A 23,566-nucleotide genomic window follows, 5' to 3' on the forward strand; every position below is an offset into this window, starting at 1 on the left:
AAAACAGTTGTCACTTTGTAATAATAATTACATAATACGAAAAAAGTTATAGCATTTCAATGAAAGCAACTTACCTCATAACCCATCTCTCCATCTCTACCTGAGTATCCAAGTGAAACCTAATTAATGATTCCTAGCGATGCCTGGAATTGTCTCCTTATGCCACAACCATTCTGGCAATAAAAGGAAAAATGGGTTAGGCAGCATTGACCAGACCCACAAAGTGCTCACCTAAAATCCTTGAAAATTTAACAATAAAGTGAATTCTACATCGTACTACTGTTGGGCTGGCTTGGTTTTCTCTACGTGAAAATGGCTTAAAACTAAAATTCATTCACCAAGTATTTTTTAATTTTTAATTTTTTTTTATGTTTGATCATAAAGTTTTAAGTCCTTGTATATTATTTACGGGTCTGAAAAAGAAATAAGAATTGTATGACAACAAAATAAAAAAAAAGAAGATTTATTTAATTTCAATCAAATAGTTTGATTAAAATCAATCCGTAATTTAATTAAGATAAAATTTTATCAATGTATTCATAATTCATTGCTTTTTAATTTAAACAAAATTTCAAATTTTCTACTTACTAATTTTAAGAATATTTATTAATCCCTAGATTTATTAAAATTTCTTTAATTATTTCTTATAAGATTGTTTTTTTTTTAAATTATTTAATCTTGAGATATTATAATTATATATATCTAATTTTAATTACAATGAACTTTTTATTTTCATTATTTTAATAGTAAAAATTATTTATTACTGCTTGTGATTTTACTTTTCGTTTTAAAGATCTTTTTCATATAAATTACTTGTGTTTTTGTGTTTGTATTTAATGATTTATTTATTAGTTCTATTTTTTAAATTTTTATTAGATTCATATAAAAGAAGAATAATTTAATTTTTCACTGCATGACATTCAATTTGAATATTGTTTGAAGTTATTTTATCCCATTAACTATAACATCTACTTTTGATTGCAGGATCTTTTAACTGTGGATGAAACATTTGTTTGGATGATTGATACCCCGATCACATGATGAGCCATGGACGGCTTCAAATGTTAAGGTACACGCCAACTGCACAAATTTCATCGTTACTCACGATTACGAATTTCCTTATCAATAAACCATTCTAGCAAAAACACCTGAGAGTAAGGTTAAAAGGAAAGTTGACAATCTTATGACCTGATTATGCCCATCGTGCACTTTATCCATTCTTGCAAGTGCGCCTATTAAATTCTCCTTACGGTCATGTAAAAATAACAAGCAATATAACATGTAAAATTTAGTGCAGATGCCTATATAGTTGTATAAGCTATTGTGTCAACAAAACTCAAGGATTTGCAATACTACCGATGAATAGATTAAAAATACACAAATTCATTTAACTAAAACTACTAGTTATCTGTTGTTGTCTTTGACTTGAAATTGGTTTAACCTCATCAGTTCAATCATCAATTTTATTGGTTCTGTTATAATATAGCAACATATTTAACAGAATGCTCACTGAAATCCTATCCTTAAAAGCAGTGATTTTATACTAATTGTGTCTACTTAGCATGTTAGCATATCTAGAGATGCATTTGAGACGTTCAAAATGATATAATGGTGACAAAATCAGAGAGATTTATAGAGACGATGTGGTAATGGCCACTGCTAACCCTTGTTTACTATTTCCGATTCGGCGGGAACTTCTTCCCTATAGAGGTAACTTTCCTTTGCTTTTTAGGTCCAGCACCTTACTCTATCCGAGTGCAACCAGCAGAAAAACCTTCCCACTAACTGAAAAATCCACGCGGAAAAGGCACTCAACAGGGCACAACACCTGTGACATACCGTGCAACGGGGCGCCCAGGCTTCGTCGATAGTTTACCAAGTTGTTAGTTTTAAATAAGGAAAGACCAAACCAGTATAGTTCAATCCAAGGAAACTATCTAATAAAGTTTTCCAAGAGGGAACACCATCCCATGCAACCTAGCAAACTCTCCTTAGTAAGGAAAGGTGATTAAAACAACACCTGAAATGCCTATAGGGGCAGCCATGATGACCTCCGATGCCAGGAGTTGAGATAATTTTTTTGACAGGAATAAGGCGTATGATCCTGCAATAGCCATCAACCGATGATAATTAACATATATTCAAGTTCCAAAGACGAACAAAAAGGCCAAAAACCTCAACCTATAAATAAAAAATCAGAAGTATATAACTTTTCTACTGTTTCCGAAGTGATAGAAAATAACGAAGACATATAAATAATTCCATAACACATAAAACATGTAGTTTCTGTTAGTTTTCATGCATCTTGGTCAAGCCTAATCATCACTGAAACATAGCAGTCAAATGAAACCATTCCTAGAAATAACCTTCAATGGCATGAAAACTTTTATAACCACCACCACATCTAATGATGGATTTTAAATAAATAAAACCAGAATCCTATTCAATGTTGGTTGAATCACTAGAGATTCAACCACAAAAAGCTAGGAAATATTCCCAGCGGTTAATTCTCAACTTGATAACTTGAAAGTAAGCTTCATTTTTCCATTATAGCCTAATCTACCCACCTTAATTCTTTCTCCATTGAAACATGATTACAGTTTCCAGAGAATTCTTTCCTATATTCTTGTCTCATGGTATCTTGTCCAAGAAAATTGTTATAAGAAAACTATAGTTCTAGCATTGTAGCCAGCAGAAACTAAAGCATCTACAATCTACAGAAGTGGAAACTAACATGGTCCAAATTTAAGTATTATACATAACAAAATGAATTAATGCAAGATGAGAAGGAATGTAATAAGACAGAAATTTTTATGTCTTCCATTTGGAAAATGGCCGATGAAACCTGTCAGTAATCTCATACCAGTGGGTAAAGTCTGACCCATAGAGCGTGCAACTTGGCCTAATTTATGCTTTACACTGCCAAATCTCTAGTTAATAGTGTAGATATCTCATTTAGGGTATTTTTTTTATTTAACTTTAGAATTTTAGTTTTTTTTTTTTTTGGATAAGTAATTTTTATTCATTATCCAAGAAGCAGTAGAACTGCTACCAACCGACAATTAGATACTGTCGAACTTTTTACACCACAAATGAGTCCCTACTCAACTCCAAGAGGAAATAGAATTTTAGTATTTTTTTTAGTTTAGGATTATTTATTTTGTTAATTAATTAATTTATGATTTTTTCTAAAGAAAGAAAAAAAAAAGTTTGATTCGGTATGAAGTCTATTATTCTAATTGAAAAAATATATTGGGTTAAAAGATGGACTTAGATTAAAAATCCAAAATTAATTTTGATTAAAAGATTGAAACCAAGAAAACCTTTTTCTATCATGATTTGGATCAAAGTCTATAAAAAGATCCCATGAGAATGAATCAAGAATCAATTGGAAAAATCAAGAGAGAGAATAAAAATAAAGTAAAAAATTTGAGTGTTTTTTTATAATCTTTTCTAATGTTTTGAGTTTAGATAATTAAAATTTTCTTTTGAGACTTCTGTGTTGTGGAAAGAAGTTAAAAAAAACACAATTACAAAGGCTTACGTGTTTTAGAATCAATTATGACTCAATCTTTAGTATTTACTTTTTATTTGTATTTTTTTTAAGTTCTAGTTATCTTTGTACTTTGTCATAATTGTCTATTTATTTATTTGTTTATTTTATTTATTTTACTTATTTATGTATAATTTTTAGGAAAAATTAGAAAGTATTTACAAAAAAATAAAACAAAATAAAACATTAATAAATTTTTTGAGAATAAATAATAATTATCTAATGATGAGATTTTTTTTAGAAATTACAAAATGGTTAATTCTTTAATAAATCTATAGGTGAGAAATTTCTCTAAATTCAACTCAAATGATAAAATAATTTAGATAAATTTTTAATAAAAGTAATTGTATTCTTTTCCAAAAAAAATATAAATTAAAAATTTAGGTGAAAATATTTAACAATTATTCAATGATGAAATCTTAAGAAAAATTACAAATTATTGAATTTTCATAAGATTTTTAGGTAAAATTTTTTTTTTCTAAATTTAACCAAAATGGTGAAAGAATTTAGAAGAGATTTCAAAATAATTGTCTTATTTTCGGATTAAGAAACAAATGACAAATAATAAGAGGATATTTTTAAATTTAACTCAAATGGTGAAAATTTTAAAAATTAAACTTGTAAGGTATTTCTAAATTAGGCCTAAGTGATGAAAAATTTAAAAATAAAATTTGTAAAATGAAAAATAAATTCTAAAAATGAAATTCTTAGTAATCGCAAATAGATGATTATTTAAGAGATTGCTAAATGAAGAAATATTTCTAATTTAAGCCCAAATGGTAAAAGAATTAAATGAATTTCCAATAAAAAAATCAAATTGATTAAGCTTTTCGACGATGGAACCTATTTAAAAAAATAAATAAGATTCTTAAATACTATCGAAGTGAGAAAGTATTTTTAAAAATTCTTCTAGACTAATGGAAAAACTTAAAAGTTATTTTTAATATTCAAATGTTAATAAAAGACCATTAGAATCAAACTTTAAGATAATTTAAAATAAAATGATACCATCCTTTAAATAGACATGTAAGGTTGTTATAACATTCCCTATATATAACTAAACTCCCAAATCCTATTCTAATTAATAGACCAAAATCTATTCTTTAGAGATCCTTAGTTAAGTTTAAGATCTCCTTAGAAGAATAAATTAATTAAACGGCCAATCACAACTCAAAAAAATATTGGTGATGACTCTTTAGGTTATGTCTAGCTGTAGGTCCATGAATCTATACATTATGACAGTTTGAAAAATTCATTGAGGACTAATAGAGTCAGGCCATAACATTTTAAATTTATCCTATCCTTTGAGCTGATGGTTTTAAATTGTAATGATTGTGTTATTTGTTTACTAAAGTTTTTTATTTTCTATCTTTTATTAATAGAGGTTTGAAAATTCTATATTCCTTCGCACACACTATCACATGCATTTACATTGTATGAGCTCTATACTCGAGCTCAATCCATCTTAGGAAAGAGTAAAGTACCTATGCTTTCGTGAAATGATAATTTTTGCAATAACTAGTGAAATACTCCCACTGAAATTGAATTTTTTCTGCTTGTAACCTATAATGAACAAGGATTAGAGTGCCTTACTAGTTTGTGATGAACAATAATATAAGAAACAATTTGAAAACCTTTAAATTTAACTTAAACCATATGTAGTTAACCCTAATATGCCAATCCTAGGCTAAAGGCATGTCCATCTATTATTAGAATGTAACCCAAGTTAAAACGTATAAAAAAACTTTGATAATGTCATTTGTACGAGTTTTGTGATAAAGTTGAAAGAGTTTAAGCTTTATTCGCTCTTTTATGCGTTGTTATATGGCATTCATACATTTATTTATCCATTCATCATTGAATTTTTATGTAGCTAGCATCTAATGCATGCATTCATCATTCGTGCATCATTATGAGGCAAACATTAACTTATGAATCCATTTATGCAGTCATTTATCAATCCATGCATCATTAAATTATTATGTGAATGCATTTGTTTATCCATTCATGCCTCATTGAATTGTTGTGTATCACATTCAATATGTGCATTCATTTATTCATTTATGCATATAGAAGAATGTTTCTAACAAGTTAGGATGATCCTTGGCATCTAGTAACATATTATCCTAATTGTACAAAAAATGTTCAAGGATAACTCAATCTTTGTATCAAGCCAGAATTATGACAAAAGAACAATCTTTTCACTTTCAAAAAATGGAAAGAGCATAAAAAGAGATGAAAGGGTAATTAAAAGATATGATTGAATTGTTGAAAAACTTAAACAAAGAGAAAATAGTGATTGAACAAATTGATGACCCAATACACCTACCTAACTTTGGTATATATTCCAAACAAACATCTTAAAAGGCTCAATATCAAATGCCATTTATGACAAGCTACCCCTACATGCATATTGACATGCCTACAATTACTACTCTTACTCACTTAACTATTATTCTTGATCTAAATCAAGTTCCTAATCTGGATAATCCAAAGGAATAAGAAAAGCTGGAGATAAACATAATAAAAACCAAGAAAGCTTTGAATCTCAACAGAAAATGGATCTTATTGAAGAAAGGTTTAAAGTTATTAAAGAGATGGATTTTTATGGTTCAATGGATGCTATTGAATTGTGCTTAGTTCCTGATGTGATCATTCCACCTAAATTTAAGGTCCCTAAATTTGAAAAGTATGATGAAACCAAATGCCTTATAATACATGCCACTATGGACTATCGCAAGATAGTCACATATCCACATGATGAAAAGTTGCTCATTTGTATTTTTCAAGATAACCTTATTAGATCTACTTTAAGGTGATATATCAATTGGATATGTTTCGCATCTGTGGTTGAAAGAAACTAGCTAGGGTATTCATCATATAACACAAACACATTATATATTTAACTCTAGACTATTTGCCTTTACAAAGCATGAAAAAAAAAACTGAAAGCTTTAAGGAATATGCCTAGAGGTAAGATACTGTTGCCCAAGTTCAATCACCGTTCACTAACAAAAAAACCCTAGTTCTAGTTGTCAATACTCTCAAAGCCATATATTATGAAATGATGATATGGTAATTTCTGGAGAGATGATAAAAAATGCAATCAAGAATAGCAAACTTAAGAAAAGTGGTACAAATGATGCAAAGAGAGATGATGCACCAAATAAGAAAGAAGGAGATGCTCAAGTTATGATTTATAAAAGGCAACAAGCTGGAAGCTTCACTTTATGTTAGCCTTATCCGATGTACCCACCGTATTACCTTTCTATAAACAACCTCTCCCAAGATCTATATCTTTATCAACTTGTATAACAGTTAGGTTTTCATGCAAACATGCAAATCCTTATCCTTAAACAACTGTTATCCAATCTAGGAACAAACAAAAAAGATCAAAGAATAATCAAGAGAGAATTTTAATCCTAATTCTTGACCTTTTGTCTTTATTAATAAAGCACCAATTCTTTATCTCTATACCTTTAAAAACAACCCCAAATCCATCAGCAAAAAGCTATGATCTGAATTGTAGACACCCAATTTGGTCCAGGCCCGGATCAATTGGGCTTGGTCCAAATGGGTAGGTCCAATTTTATCTTTGTCATTTTTATATTTATTTTTATTTTATATTTTATGTGTATCCTATGTATTTATTATTTATTTATTATTACTAATATATATTTTTATTATTTTTTATTTTTTTATTTTATTTATTTTTGTATTTTTATTTATCTAATTATATATCTGATATTATTATTATTATTTTATTTATCCTATAATATTTTTTTTATTTATCTTTTCTAATTATCTATTATTTTTTTATTTGATTTTTATTTTGGAGGGCTGTGATTGAAAGTTAAAGAATCCTGTTGTGAGTGGGGATTCAATCAGAAGAGTCCAGATTAGATTCAAAGATTGAATCCCCATCCAAAGAGGAATTGGGATTGATCAGAAACTCCTGATCAATCCCTTTAAAAGGGACCTCCTGGAACAGATGCTAGACACACAGAAAACAGTAAGCAAAAGCTACTGATTGAGAGAATATGGGCGTATAGAGAGCTAAGAAAAGGTTTAGGAGTGTTTTGGGAGTGAGAAGAATTTTTTTGAAGTTTTTTGACGATTTTTTTTTCTGGGAATTTCTGGAAATTCCAAATTCCGGTGAATTTTCCGACGAAGTTTGAATTTTCTGGCTAAAATTCCGGCCAAACTTGAAGTTTTCGACGACCTGCCCAGTTTCCGGCGAAGAATCCCAGAAACCGATGATCTTCCGATCAACTTCCGGTGAACTTTCGGTGAAATTTTCCAGAATCCGACGAACGTTCCATCGGAGTTCTTCAGCTTTTAAAGAGAATGGAGAGAAAAAGGGAAGAAGAGAAAGAGAGGGGAGAAGGGTTCTGCCGAAAAACAGAAAGAAGTGCCTTTTATACCCTTTCAAAACGACATCGTTTTGGCCTTAAGTAACCCAGAGGATCCGCTGTTTTACCGAGACCCGACCCGAGCGTCGACCCGTTTTCTGACCCGCGCGTGCCTGGCCCCCTCCGAGCTAAGCCGAGCCGAGCCGAGCTTCCTAAGCCGCCCCCGAGTCGTTTCTCTTCCTTGAGCCGAGCCGAGCCGCTCCAAGTTTTTTTTTTGGAATTTTTTTTATTTATTTGTTTATTTTTTATTTATTTATTTATTAGATTAGATTTATTTAATATTTTTTATCTTTATCTTATTTTTATTTTTGTTTTACTTTTCTTTATTTTTTTAATTTTCACTTTTATTTTGTTTTATTTTCTTTAAATAAAAATCAAAAAATATTTTTGGAGAAAAGTTGAAAGTATCAATTTTCCTTAAAAATAAATTTTCAAAAAAGGATTTTTGCGGAAAAGTTGAAAGTATCAATTTTCCTTGAAAATCAAAATTTTCAAAAAAATATTTTTAGGGAAAAGTTGAAAGTATCAATTTTCCTTGGAAATCAAAATTTCAAAAAAAAATATTTTTGAGGAAAAGTTGAAAGTATCAATTTTTCTTAAAAATAAATTTTCAAAAAAAAAAAATTTTTGAGGAAAAGTTGAAAGTATCAATTTTCCTTGGAAATCAAAGTTTTAAAAAAATATATTTTTGAGGAAAAGTTTTCCTTAGAAATAAATTTCCAAAAAATATTTTTGGGGAAAAGTTGAAAGTATCAATTTTCCCTACGCAAGAACAATCATTCTTTCCTTCCTTCCTATTTTGATCTTGATTTTGATTTTTCTTTAACTAATCCGACGACGGAGCCTCTGCAAGTAAAACAGTAATTTTTCTTGTATACTCCTGAGGTGAGAGAATTTTCTCAATTTTCTGCTAAAAGTATTAGAGTCAATTGAGAATAATTTTCAACAATTAATTACTTGGTAAAATTTTAAGGCTTATTGGATAACACAAAATTATGCTGGTACCATCTTTTGATGGACGTTGTGAGGGTGCTATAACCTTCCTCACACGTAACCGAACTCCCGAACTCTGTTCTGTTAATAGACCTGAACCTATCCTTTTAGGGGCCTTTAAACTTGGGCGCTCCCTGAAAGGACAGATTCCTTAGGTGGCCAATCGCACCTAGATAAAAAAAGATTGGTGGCGACTCACTTAAGTCAATGTCTAACGATAGATCCCCGGATCTAGACGTTATAATAACTTGACGACTCCACTGAGAATTTTGAAAGTCAGGCCAGCAAATAATTTGTGTTATCCAAAAGTCGAAAAAAATTAAACCTTGTTGTATATATGTGTTATTATTTATTCATGTTTATTTACCTTATTAATTATGTCATTCATATGCATGTGCATAACATGAGCTCTACACCCGAGCTCCGTCCCTCTAGGAGGGAGTAAAGTACCTATTACTTTCGTGAGGTCTAATGCCTCCGCAGTAGCTAGCGAAATACTCCCACTCAAATTGAACATTTTCCGCTTGTAGCCTGTAATGGGTGAGGATTAGGGTGCCTTACTAGTCTGTGATGGACAAGGATGTAAGGAACAATTTGAAGACCTTTAGACTTTGATCTTAAAATCGCATATAGTGAACCTTAAGAGTGCCTAAGCCTAGGATAGAGCCCTTTCTACCCAATGATAGATATGCCTTGAAATTAAGACATAAAAGGGGTGTTTATCTAATTATTTTAATTGTCTGACTTTATGCATCATTTTCATTATCATATGTAATGTTATGCATCAGCATCATTTTCACTTCATCCATGAAACTAACTGTATTGTTTGTCTGATTTTATGTATCTGCATTATTTTCATGACCATGTTTTAACACAATCATTTGCACCCATTTCATACTAGATTTCATTCAAAAAAATATGCATTTCATTTGAGCACCATACATAAAGCATAGCATAACATTTCTAATCATAAGTACAGTACTCAAGATCCCAAGATAGCTCTATCTAGCGAAAATCCTGCCCATCGATACAATACAAAATCCAGAGCAAGGCAAATGAAGGAGGAAAGTTCCCATAGATTTGAAAAGATAGAAAAAGCACAAGAGAAGATTGAAAGTGAGCTAAACAAGATTCTGGAGACTCTTAATAATATGAATAAAGGAAAAGGAGTTGCAAAAAATACAAGCCAGCAAGTTCCCCTATTACAAGAAGTGACTGACCCTTTGTACCCTCCAAGTTTTGGCCCATCTCAGGCCTAGTCTGCTCAAGAGGTCCCGTCACAACACTTCGTATATCCAACATATCCTAAAATGCCATCAGCTTTCAACCCAGGGTAGTATAATAGTTATATAAATCCTGTCTTCATTGAAAAGGTAACAGAACCAATTCCTAATCTAGATGATTTAAAAGAGAAGGAGAAGAAAAAGATAAGAGTGGAAGCTGAGGAAAATTCCAAGATTAGCATGCTAGAGCAAGGGCTAAGGGCTGTGGAAGGATTTAGCTTTTATGGGTCAGTTGATGCTGCTGGGCTCTGCTTAGTTCCTGATGTGGCTATCCCTCATAAGTTCAAAATACCAAAATTTGAAAAATATGATGGTACAAAGTGCCCCAAAACCCACATCACTATGTATTGCAGGAAGATGGCAGCTCATGCTCATGATGAAAAACTCTTGATGCATGTTTTCCAAGATAGCCTTACTGGCTCTACGGCCAGGTGGTATGTTCAGTTGGATAGGACCCACATTCGCTCTTGGAGCGATATGGCTCATAACTTCATCAGTCAATATCGACACATTATCGATTTGGCTCCTGATCGTTTGTCTTTACAGAATCTAGAGAAAAAGGCAAATGAGTCTTTTAAAGAATATGCCCAGAGATGGAGAAATATAGCTTCACAGGTACAACCTCCACTAACAAAAAAAAAACTACAGTGTTATTTGTCAGCACTTTAAAGTCTCCCTATTATGAAAAAATGATAGGGAATGCAACAAAAAATTTCGCTGACATGGTAATCTCTGGAGAAATTATTGAAAGTACCATAAAAAATGGCAAGTTAAAAAGAGGAGAAACCAAGAAGACATCAGAAAAGAAAGAAGTTGAAGCTCAAGCTGTGAGCTTTGATAGACAACAATTCAGGGGTTATCAACCTTATCCATCCCAAGGTTACTCTCTATACTATCCTGCTGTGAATAATGCCTCATCCTACCCATACCAGCTAGCTCCACAACCACCTTATTCATCCACACACCAATCAATTTTTAGCCCCCAAAATCTTACATACAGCCTTAACATTCAAGCTCCTGCAAGAACCCAAATTCGCCCTATTAACCCAGCAAGTGGTTCACGAGAATAACGAACTACTCGAGAAAAATCTGTATTTGATCCAATCCCTATGACTTATACAAAGTTATATCGAGAACTCTATAATAGCCATTTGATTGCCCCCAACCATGTGGAGCCGCTTAAATCACCCTACCCAAAGTGGTATGATCCTACAGCCCACTGCAATTATCACTATAGAATTACTGGCCATTCTACTGAAAATTGCACTGCTTTAAAGTATAAGGTGCAACGGTTGATCAATGATGGATTGGTAAGTTTTGATCAAGGAAAAGCAACAACATCTAATGTTAACGCTCTGAGTGAAAGTCAAAAACAGAAAGGATCCGGAGAGTCACAATGAATTGAGGGGCAAGATGTCAATAGAGATTCTTCAACTGATCGCATAGGGGGACAATTTTAAAAAATGGAGATAAGGCTGGTTGAAGGTTTCTTCTGTCATTTTAGGATTTCTTTTCAAATAATGTTAGATTTCTTTTTGCAATATGACTTCACTTGTTATCATTTTAATAAAGGCAAGTCAATGCATTTCATTACATTTTTCTCTTTCACTTAACCATTATTCCATGCTCCGTTACCTTTTATAACTTTACATTCCCATTCTTAAATTTCAGATAATGAATATTTAGACAATGATAACAATAATTCTGGGATTTAATTTTGAGAACTCATCCATATTACTATGAGAAGATGATTTGAGCAAAAATAGGTTGTTACCGGAGGTGAAATAGATATGTCTTGAAGATGTGTAATCTTTTATACAGATTCATGAGTTTTGTTCAATAGATGATGTTCAAGAAAGGTATTTACAATTGAGATGAAAAATGACCATCTTTCTTTTACCATTCGAAAAACCATTTATTGTTACCCCTTTGAGCCTATCATTTTTTTCTGAAGAACCCCAACCAAAGATCACCCTCTACACTGAAGGGTAATTTTTGACAAAAAAAAACACCACAAAAGGTCTCAAAAAAAAAAGAAAAAAGAAAAAGAAAAAATATGTGCCACACATGACTTGGGGTAAAGTAATGAGAATCCTTTGTGTGAGAAAAGAAAAAAGTAGTGAAATGATGTGGGGGCAAAATGCCAAGCTGCATCAAATGATCCTTCGATCTTGAACCTTTTTAATACATGTTTTGAGCCTATTATATCCATTTTTTTATGACCCTTCACCTTGGCCTACATTACAACCTTGAAAAGTCCATTTGAATCAAATGTGAATACTCAACTTGAATGATCATATGTTGAGCAAAGATATGCTCATAAGGAAGCAATGGAATCAGGCTTTAAAGTTTGATGTATGAAAGATATCAACAATGGATGAAAAATGAGAAAAGAGAAAAAAAGATGATGAAAAAAGGAAAAAAAAAAAGAAATGAGAAAATGAAAAAAGGAAATTCAAATTGAAAACCTGAAAGGTTGATTTTGATAGAAAAAGATCCAGGTCAAATGGCTCACATGAATGGAAGATCAAAGACATCTGAAGATCTCTCAAAGACTGGGGCAAAGTTCGCCAAGCTCAAGTTGACTTCAACAGTAAATGGAATGAGTTTTTGAAAAAGAATCCTAGATTAATGTTGAGAATTGTCTGAATATTAATCATTTGGATATACCATTCATCACAATGACATTTCTTTTCCCATTTGTTCTGTACCAAAATAGATCTTTATTGATTATCTTTACCATAGTTCATTTTCTATCCTCTTATTGTTACACCCTTAGAATGAATTGAGAAAATGCTTGATTGCATTGTATTTGTCAAAATTTGAAATGATAATGAATGAATGAATATGTGCTTAAAAGAATCTTACATTCATTTGAAAAGAAATCTAAGATGATGAAGAAATGGTAGAAACCTAAAAGAGATGATTTGAAAAGGTATATGATATAATGGGGCAAATCTTGAAAAATGATGAATTGATCGATATGACTTGCAAGTTATGATTGAATGATGAAGACAATCAATGGATAGGTTTGTTTTGGAATGGTTAATGCTGAGACACCCATGAGTAATAACCCAATGATGGTGGATGAAATTTGTTTTGAAATTTGCTAGTGTTGAGAAATTCATTGAATGATGGTCAAGTGATGATCGATTGATGAAGCTTATTCCAAAGTATTGAAAAACTAAACAAAGAAGAATGTGAGTGAAAAAGACAATTGAGAGCTACACTGGTTCAATCTTAGAAGAACAGTGTAATTGGATCTCTGAAGATTCAAAGGGCTTGATGCCCAAGAAAAAGCTTGAGAAACTTGAGTACCATACATTGAACAGGAATTAATTGGCCAACATTTGCATGGCATGCATTGAAATTCATATGCATTTGTATAGCATACACTACTTTCAGGAAAGTATGGTGTATAAATTCAAGAAGCAGGGGTGCTCCAACATCCCACATAGAGAAGATAGATATGAAGATATTTTGCAAAATTTGAAAAAGAAAAAGCTTGTCAGGTAAGTTCCTAATCCTTGAAATAAGATGTCTTTTGGTATCAGGGTTGATTTATAAGACCTTTGGGCATAATCTCTTGAAATTCCTTCAAACACAACTTTCAAACTCCTTTGGACATAATTGTCAAGGAGCAATTTACTTTTCCAAAAGTCATGGTACCTCTGTTTAGAGGAGCAATTTATTTTTTCAAAGTCGTGGTGCCTCTATTTAGAGGAGCAATTTACTTTCAAAAGTCATGGTGCCTCTGTTGAAAGGAGCAATTTATTTTTCAAAGTCGCGGTGCCTCTGTTTAGAAGAGCAATTTATTTTTCAAAGTTGTGGTGCCTCTGTTTAGAAGAGCAATTTACTTTTCAAAGTCGTTGAGCCTCTGTTTAAAGGAGCTTTGGTAAAAAAAAAAAAACAAAACAAAAAATAAAACAAAACAAAAAAAACAAAAAAATAAAAAAAAAAACATGTTGAATTGAGTCTTGATTGGGTGTCTACATCTTTGCGCAATTTCTGTTCCACAGAAAATGTGCAAAAAGAGACAGCTGTAGACACCCAATTAGGTCCAGGCCCAGATCAATTGGGCATGGCCCAAAAGGGTAAGCCCAATTCAATTTCTATCTGGTATTATTTTTATTTTTTTTCCTTTCTTTTGTATTTTATGTATTTTATTATTTATTATTATTATTGTGTATTAATATATATATATTTATTTATTTTTTTCTGTTAATATTTATATGTATGTATTTATATAGTTATATTTGTTATTATTATGTTATCATTATTATTATATTATTATTATCATTATCATTTTTTTTTTGGTAAATATTTTTGGATTTATCTTATTTTATATTTTAATTATCTGTTAATTTTATTTTATTCATCCATCTGATTTTGTTTGATTATCTGATAGTATTATTATTTTTTTTTCTTTTTTGATGGCTAAGATTAAATGTTGAAGAATCCTACTAGGAATGGGGATTCAATCAGAAGAGTCCAGATTTGATTCAAAGATTGAATCCCCATCCAAAGAGCAATTGGGATTGATCAGAAACTCCTGATCAATCTCTATAAAAGGGACCTCCTAGAACAGATGCTAGACACACAGAAAACAGTAAGCAAAAGCTACTGATTGAGAGAATAGGGGTGTATAGAGAGCTAAAAAAAGGTTTAGGAGTGTTCTGAGAGTGAGAAGAATTTTTTTGAAGTTTTTTGGCGATTTTTTTTCTGAGAATTTCTGAAAATTCCAAATTTCGGTGAATTTTCAGGCGAAGTTTGAATTTTCTGGCGAAAATTCCAGCCAAACTTGAAGTTTCCGACGACCTGCCCAGTTTCCGACGAAAAATCCCAGAAATCGGTGATCTTTCGGCCATCTTTCGACGAACTTCCGGTGAAATTTTCCAGATTTCGATGAAATTTTCCAAAATCCAACGAACGTTCCATCGGAGTTCTTCAGCTTTTAGAGAGAATGGAGAGAAAAAGAGAAGAAGAGAGAGAGGGGGGAAAAGGGTTCTGCCGAAAAATAGAAAGAAGTGCCTTTTATACCCTCTCAAAACGACGTCGTTTTGGCCTTAAGTAACCCAGAAGATCCACTCGTTTTGTCGAGATCCGACCCGAGCGTCGACCCGTTCTCTGACCCGCGCGTGCCTAACCCCCTCCGAGCCAAGCCGAGCTTTCTAAGCCGCCCCCCGAGCCGTTTCTCAACCTTGAACCAAGCCGCTCCAGGTTTTTTTTTTGGAATTTTTTTTATTTATTTGTTTATTTGTTTTATTTATTTATTTATTTATTTATTAGATTAGATTTATTTAATATTTTTTATCTTTATCTTATTTTTATTTTTGTTTTACTTTTCTTTATTTTTTTTATTTTCACTTTTATTTTGTTTTATTTTCTTTAAATAAAAATCAAAAAATATTTTTGGGGAAAAGTTGAAAGTATCAATTTTCCTTAAAAATAAATTTTCAAAAAAAGATTTTTGAGGAAAAGTTGAAAGTATCAATTTTCCTTGAAAATCAAAATTTCCAAAAAAATATTTTTAGGAAAAAGTTGAAAGTATCAATTTTTCTTAAAAATAAATTTTCAAAAAAGGATTTTTGAGGAAAAGTTGAAAATATCAATTTTCTTTGAAAATCAAAATTTCCAAAAAAATATTTTTAGGAAAAAGTTGAAAATATCAATTTTCCTTAAAAATAAATTTTAAAAAAAAAAGATTTTTGAGGAAAAGTTGAAAGTATCAATTTTTCTTAAAAATACATTTTCAAAAAAAAAAAGATTTTTGAGGAAAAGTTGAAAGTATCAATTTTCCTAAAAAATAAATTTCCAAAAAATATTTTTGGAGAAAAGTTGAAAGTATCAATTTTTCCTACGCAAGAACAATCATTCTTTCTTTCCTTCCTATTTTGATCTTGATTTTGATTTTTCTTTAACTAATCCGACGACGGAGCCTCTGCAAGTAAAACAGTAATTTTTCTTATATACTCCTGAGGTGAGAAAATTTTTTCAATTTTTTGCTAAAAGTATTAGAGTCAATTGAGAATAATTTTCAACAATTAATTACTTGATAAAATTTTAAAGCTTATTGGATAACACAAAATTATGCTGGTACCATCTTTTGATGGGTGTTGTGAGGGTGCTATAACCTTCCTCACACGTAACCGAACTCTCGAACTCTGTTCTGGTTAGTAGACCTGAACCTATCCTTTTAGGGGCCCTTAAACTTGAGCGCTCCCTGAAAGGACAGATTCCTTAAGTGGCCAATCGCACCTAGATAAAAAAAGATTGGTGGCGACTCCCTTAAGTCAATGTCTAGCGATAGATCCCCGGATCTAGACGTTATGACACGGATGATAGATGTGATTATCATATGAAGGTAATTAGACACTTAACTGAAAAATACAGACAATTGAAAAATAAAATTAAAGAACTTATCATTAGTGGCACTTTGATTATAGAGCTTATAGAGCTTATAGAGCAATGGAAATCTACTTTACAATAGTTTTACTTTTGGATATGAAATATCAAACAATTTGTGAGAAGGTTTCAAAATTTTGAGTTTGTTGTCTAAGTTTTACTTTGACATGTGCATAAGTTTTTGCCTAAGTTTTGCTTTGAATCTTGTCGTATGAATTCTTGCATTACATGTGAAAATAATCTTGAAGGAATTGATAATTATTGTCAAGAATAAACATACCTAGTTATAACCAGTTCGTATTCTAATTCAGTTGAGAATTATGCTATTCTAAAGTTTAATTTTTCAAGTCTCACAAACTTGATTTTCACTTGACCAATAAGGATTTCAATTATGATAATCTTCATTAAGGCTATAAACAATGAAATTTGTAAAATCTTTGTAAGCCAAAACATAAGGTACTCTCTTAAAAATTTTGAATTTTGGATAATTTGATAAGTATCAAGGCAAACCTAAATGCAACCTAACCTCTTCAATTTTTTCCTTGAGATATAATTATTGAAAAAGCTATATCTCTTAATATCCTTGTTTCACATCTTAATATATGCAATATCCCTTTTATTTCATTGTCGTAAAAAATTTTTTACCCATATTTTGGGTCAAGTTTACCAAAAAATGAAATTATCTATTTTTTTAGTATCCTTTCTTCTTGATGGCATTGATTTAATCTTTTGATGTGGGTTGTGAAAATTAAGATTGTTACACTCGGACTTCATTTGGTGTAGTAACTTAAGCTTAAGTTAAAAAAATAAAAAAATAAATAAAAAAAGAATTGACTGTAACATCATGCATATGAGATATCCAAATGATTCCAAAATTAAAGAAAAATCTTATCCTGAGAATTGCTTTTCAATGAAAGTATCCATATTTGATATAATAAATGACTATATTTTATATTTTTTTTACGAAAAGAAAATATCTATTTGCTACCCTATTTGAGCTTATTGAATTCTTTTTGAAAAACTCTAACCAATGATCTTACTCTACATTGGGAGGCAAGTATTAAAGAAGATTTATTTGAGAAAACAATGGATACAAAGTTAAAGGTAAGGAAAGAATGCCTATATTCAAAAGGTGAGTTTTCAAAATTTTGGGCTTAATTTGTCTTAATGTGAAAAAATAAAGAAAAAAAATATGAAAATGCATGTTTTGAAAAGATAAAATGAGAATTTCATTAAAAAAAAAAATGACCCTTAGTTTGATTACCCAAACACATTTTGGAGATTATTTATCTTTTCTTTCAAAACCCCAAACTTTGACCTATGTTACGTTATTTAAAAAGCCTATTTTGATCAAGTGTAGATATTTAAATTAAAAAACTTTTCTTTAGGAAATCACCATTACTTTTTTTATTTTGGATGAATTTTGAATTTTCAAATGCATGATGGAATAGTCAAAAAAAAAAAAATCGAATAGAGCTCTAGGGTAAAAACCTAACAAGGCAATTTAGAGCATGATTAAAAACAACTCAAGCAATGTCATTAAAGGAAAAAAAACAAATTAAAAAAATCTTTAAAAAATTCAAAAAAAAATAAACCCTTATTTGAAAATTTGTTTTGAAATTTGAACCTTTTTTTCTTTCTTAAAACTTTTGAACTTATCATAGCTAATTTTGACATTTATTAAATTATTATATCAAGAAATTAAGAGAGTATAAAAGTGAATTGTGCTTTAAAAGATAATTTTTCATTGGTGAGCCCAAATAAAGATATATTGATTTGCTTTCTCCTGTTTAGTGACAAAATCTCTCTTAAGACCTCAATGTATCGAACCGTTTCATTCTTTTAAATAAACTAAATTGAGATTCATTTTCATTATTCTATGCAATAATCATCAATTTCTAATAGATTCATCATATGTTTTAAAAAAATGCATTTTTTAGATCATAGAATAGTTATATAGGCCATTTCTTTGGTTATCATGAACATATTGGGGCATTTGTTGTGAATACATTTATATTTGAATTGACATAAATTGATATGGATAAGAGATATGTGATTTTAAATCATTATAGTAAGAATGACTTTTGGAACAAAGAGAATGGTCAAGGTAAAAGGTTTGAAAAAGATCCATGGATAAGATAAATGGTTTAAAAAATGAAATGCTTTCAGTAAAAAAAAAATGGGATGGAGGATTATTTTTGAAAACTAGCTAGCTAGCTAGTTCTAAAACTCTGTGACAAAAAATGAAAAAAGGCTTGAGGACCTATTTACCATAATTAAAAATTCATAACATTGATTTTTCATCTCATTCAATACATATTCAATAGACTTTGGATTTTGATTTTAAAAGGATGAAAATTTGGAAATATGAGATTTTGGCCCTTGATTGAGAAGAATTTGTGGAGTATGAGATTTTAATTGTCGATTGAGGAAAATTTTTCATGACAAAAACAATAAGTTTTAAGCAAAAAAAAACTTTCAAAATGAGATTTGTAAAAGTGTTTAGCCTTAATTAAAAGGTGAAACCTATTCCACTATAAGATGTTTTTATTTCAAAAGAAATGATTTTTTTTTTAAGTTTCAAAACCTCTGTTAAAAAGAAGCTTTTTCAAAGATAAAAAATTATTTGTAAAACCTCCAACCATGATTTGTAAAACCTCTAAACATAATTTTCAAAACCTCTAAACATAATTTTCAAAACTTCTGGGCATAACTTATAAGACTTCCAGACATAATTTGTAAAACCTCCGAACATGATTTGTAACATTTTCGAACACAATTTTAGATAAACTAAAATTTAAAAAATAAAACCTTTTGATAAGATTTTGATCCTCGTATGCAGAAAATATTATGAAAATGAAATTTGAAACCTTTAGATGAAGATAATGATTTCGAAAAAAATTGGTAAATCTTGGTTAAAAAACTTTTTCAGTTTTAAAGTTTTATAACCTCTGTTTAAAAGAGTTTTTATCACAAGATGAGAATTTTATATGCGAATCCTTGAGACATTGAATTTTAAATTTAAACTTTTCAAACAAAAATCTTTGAATCTTGGATATGAATCTCTAAGATTTTCAAATGTGAATATTTGAATTCTTAATGTGAATCTCGAAAAATTATGCAAATCTTGAAAACTTTTCGATGAATGAACCTCTAATCTCCTTCAGATAATAATCTCTTTTATATTTCTAAAGTTATGGAACCTCTATTTAAAGTAGCATTTAAGTGTTAAGATTTATAAAACCTATGGACATAGTCTCTTTAAGTCTTCCAAACAAGATTCGTAAATCTTCTGGGCTAAATCTTTTTTTGTATCATGATTTGTAAAACCTCATGACATAATCTCAAGTCCTATGAGTAAAATTCGTAAGTCTTTTGAGCTGAATTTGTTGAGCAAAAGTAAAAATATTTTTATATTTTTCAAAAGTGATTAAGCCTCTGTTAAAAGAAACCTTTTATATTTTTCAAAAGTTTTTGAGCTTTTGTTGAGATGAATCTTTTATATTTTTCAAAAGTTGTTAAGTCTTTATTAAAAGGAACCTTTAATATTTTCAAAAGTTGTTAAGCCTATGTTGAGAAGAGTTTTTTATATTTTTAAAAGCTATTAAGCCTTTGTTTAGAAGAACCTTTTATGTTGTTCAAAAAGTCTGAGTTTTCGTTTAAAAAAATCTTTTCAAAAAAAATACTGAGTCGATTACCCGAACGTAATAGATGTCTATATCTTTGCATAATTCTTGTTTCATAAAAAATATACAAAAAGAGACAGCTATGGATACCCCATTTAGTTTGAGATTTTTAATTTAATTTTAGAATTTTAGTATTTTGTTTAGTTTAAGATTATTTATTTTGTTAATTAAAAGATTTATGATTTTTTTAAAAAAAAATAAAAAAAAAAGAATTTGATTCAGTTTGAAGTCTAGTGTTCTAATTGAAAACAATGTATTAGGTTAATAAGTGGACTTGACTTAAAAATCCAAAATTGACTTTGATTAAGAGATTGAACCAAGAAAACATTCTCCTATTGTGATTTGGATTAAAGACCTATAAAAAGATCTCATAAGAATGAATCAAGAATCAATAAAAAAAAATCAAGAAAGAAAGAGTAAAAATAAAGTAGAAAAATTAAGAGTTTTTTTTATAATCTTTTCTAATGTTTTGAGTTTAAATAATTAGAATTTTCTTTTTTGAGTTTTGTATTGGAAAAAAAAATTAAAAAGAAATACAATTACAAAAACCTACGTGCTTTGGAATCAATTGTGATTCAATCTTTGATATTTAGTTTTTACTTATCTTTTTTTAAGTTCTAGTTATCTTTGTATTTTATCATAATTGTTTATTTATTTATTTATTTGTTTATTTTATTTATTTGACTATTTATGTATAATTTTAAAGAAAAATTAGAAAGTATTTACAAAAAAATAAAACAAAATAAAATATTAATAAATTATTTGAAAATAAATAATAATTATCCAATGACGAGATTTTTTTAGAAATTACAAAATGGTTAATTCTTTAATAAATCTTTAAGTGTAGAATTTCTCTAAATTCAACCCAAATAATAGAGTAATTTAAATGAAATTTTAATAAAAGTAATTATATTCTTTTTCAAACAAAAAAATTAAAAATATAAATTAAAAATTTAGGTGAAAATATTTAATAATTATCCAAGAATGAAATCTTAAGAAAAATCACAAATGATTGAATTTTCATAAGATTTTTAGGTAAAAAATTTTTTTTCCTAAATTTAACCCAAATGATGAAAAAATTTAAAAGAGATTTCAAAATAATTGTCTTATTTTTGGATTAAAAAACAAATGACAAATAATAAGAAAATATTTCTAAATTTAACTTAAATGATAGAAAATTTAGAAATTAAATTTGTAAGGTATTTCTAAATTAAGCTCAAATGGTAAGAAATTTAGAAATAAAATTTGTAAAAAGAAAAATAAATTCTAAAAATGAAATTAAATCGCAAATGGATGATTATTTAAAATATTTTTAGATGAAGAAATATTTTTAATTTAAGCCCAAATGGTGGAAGAATTAGATGTATTTTCAATAAAAAAAATTGATTAAACTTTCTGACGACGAAACCTCTTCAAAAAAATAAATGAAATTCTTGAATACTCTCATAGTGAGAAAATACTTTTAAAAATTCTTCCAAACTAATGAAAACTTTTAAAAGTTATTTCCAATATTCAAATGTTAATAAAAGATCATTAAAATCAAAACCTTACGATAATTTAAAATAAAATGATACCTTCATTTGGATGTGCATGTGAGGATGTTATAACATCTCTCATAGTAATCGAACTCTCAAATCTTATTCTAATTAGTAGATCAAAACTTATTCTTTAAAGATCTTTAATCAAACTTAAGATCTAATTAGAAGAATAGATTCATTTGGTGACCAATCACATATTAAAAAAAATTAATGATGACTTCTTAAGTTATATCTAACTATAAGTCAACAGATCTATATATTATGACAAATAAGAAATTCAATTAAGAGAAAATTAAAAGGCATCGTATGCACTATCATAGTAAGGTTCATGCAATTGCATCTTCTGAAAACAAATAGCTTCAAAGAATTAGAAAATTGTGGAGCCCCGTTACCTCAAATTCTGCATTGCTGACTGCCCCGTATGGAAGCTTAAACTCAGACATCAACGCCCTCTACAACATCAGCATACAAGCAATCTGCTACCTATGCCTCAGAGCTTTCAAAGTAAAAAGGGTAACGAAAGAGGGAAGTCTCCATGGACAGAAACCATTTTCTAAGCTCCTCGCTAACCAGAGCAATAAAAAGAATAATAATGATAATCATTGTTACTAATCAATATAAAAAGACAAGACAATTAATTTCAGAACCAGAATATCAAGAATATCATGAACTTACGTTATACAATACACAAGACGAATAACAAAGTGTGAAATGATATTCTTGTTTACATCATCTGTTGCCTGCAGATGACTCCTATTTACTTTCCAAAGATCCATTGCATGAGCAAATACAGGATGTGAAACTGGAGAGCGAAAACAATAAAATTTGTTAAAAAAAAAAAAAAGAAATGTAAATACAAACTCAAACTTTTATCAATCTTTCCATTTCTTGGGGTTCTTTCCATGGGATAATCCATCAGAGATCCCTTTTAGAACCGTGAATCTAGCAATTAAAAGAATCAGATACTACAAAAACATAAATATGAGAAATCCATAGAGCTTAACTATTAATTTTGTGTTTTAACTATATTTGGTGAAGCTCCAAATAGAAATAATTAAACGTTTGCTGAAAATCCTATCTATAAAGTTCTTACTCCTGGAGAAATTGAACGGTACAAAACCATCATAAAAATTAATTCTCTTACTTTCTATTCCTCTTCTTTAGCATCGCTTCGTCGGCACCAAATCAGCGAGTCAAAAAAATTATTAACAATAGCCGCTTTGTTCGTACGAGGTTGTTTTTCTTGACCAATTAAAGCTTTTGAAATAGTAGCAGAGAAAAGTACGGTACCTCGGAGACGATCCATGGCGAAGAGCTCGAAATCTTCGAGTCGGACTTCGAGGGGAGGAAGAGATCGGTAGAGAGGAAGAGTTGAAACGACGACGTCGTTATAACTGGATTTCCTATGAGATCGAACTACTTCCATTTTCCTTTTTGGCTTCTTTCCCTTTTATTTTTTTCCCTTTGTGCAATTCCGATTGCAAAGTTTGAGCTTACAAGCGGCATTTTTCGCTTTTTTTTTTTTTTTAAGTTACCGTAGTGCAGAGGGAAAAAGAGCGCCAAAAGATTAAGAGCAAAGGGGAAATTGGAGGGAAATAACCACCCGAGACTCACGGGTAGGATGAGGAAAAAAATTGAAAAGACTAAAAATTATAAAAATTGAATTAAATTATATATTTTTATTATTTTTTATTTA

General features: G+C 29.7%; 1 long non-coding RNA gene across 1 annotated transcript; it reads right to left on the reverse strand.

Annotated features, from left to right (window-relative positions):
• Positions 1 to 1,088: 1,088 nt before the first annotated feature.
• On the reverse strand, positions 1,089 to 23,107 carry LOC149519355 (uncharacterized). Its single transcript, XR_016341285.1, has 3 exons — positions 22,546 to 23,107; positions 22,263 to 22,435; positions 1,089 to 2,104 (listed from the first exon to the last, which is right to left on the reverse strand). It is a non-coding gene; the product is annotated as an uncharacterized LOC149519355 (long non-coding RNA).
• Between the last annotated feature and the right edge of the window lie 459 nt (positions 23,108 to 23,566).

The sequence above is a fragment of the Durio zibethinus genome, chromosome 4 (genome assembly GCF_047325235.1).
Source record: "Durio zibethinus cultivar Kanyao isolate XHJ-2024 chromosome 4, ASM4732523v1, whole genome shotgun sequence".
In the NCBI taxonomy this organism is placed as follows: domain Eukaryota; kingdom Viridiplantae; phylum Streptophyta; class Magnoliopsida; order Malvales; family Malvaceae; genus Durio; species Durio zibethinus.